This window comes from Pteropus vampyrus, unplaced genomic scaffold, assembly GCF_000151845.1.
Source record: "Pteropus vampyrus isolate Shadow unplaced genomic scaffold, Pvam_2.0 Scaffold391, whole genome shotgun sequence".
NCBI classification, from domain to species: Eukaryota; Metazoa; Chordata; class Mammalia; order Chiroptera; family Pteropodidae; genus Pteropus; species Pteropus vampyrus.
In genome coordinates, this window is record NW_011889172.1 from 78,253 (window position 1) to 78,723 (window position 471).

Sequence of the window (471 nt, forward strand, 5' to 3'; positions counted from 1 at the left end):
TTTGGGGTGAGAGCTCATCCTATTCCGCAGAGCATTCACTGCACTTGTTGTGGTGAGTGGGGTACAGAGACAAGGACCACCAGCATCCAAAGTGTCTTTTCTTGCTCTGGCTCTGCTGCATGATGGCAAGCTTGCACTTTGGACGGTGCTGCATTGCGCTGCATTTGTTGAGTCTTTCCAATCCTTTCTTATAGATCTTACCACCCTCACATAGAGGTCTCTATAATTACATAGCTAATAGAGACAAAATGAAGCAGTTAGATCTTTCTTTAATGGGTCTTGTGTCTTGGCCCAGACCTATCTGTATCTTAGAATGAAGATATGAATGGCAATAGGGTCAGGGGAAAGAATTTCCTGATTGGTGTGCTCTTCAACTATGCATTGGCCCCTATGGTGCTCAGGGGAAAGAATTTACCCTGTGTGCAATATAGGTCCATCGTGGTGGTTCTCACAAAAGAGTAGTCATTAAAG

At 44.6% G+C, this 471-nt stretch overlaps 1 protein-coding gene across 1 annotated transcript in view; it reads right to left on the reverse strand.

The window, feature by feature from the left end:
• Positions 1-471, reverse strand: part of LOC105305647 (olfactory receptor 18-like) — a 14,643-nt gene that overhangs the window by 1,828 nt on the left and 12,344 nt on the right. The gene's annotated exons all lie outside the window — the stretch shown is intronic.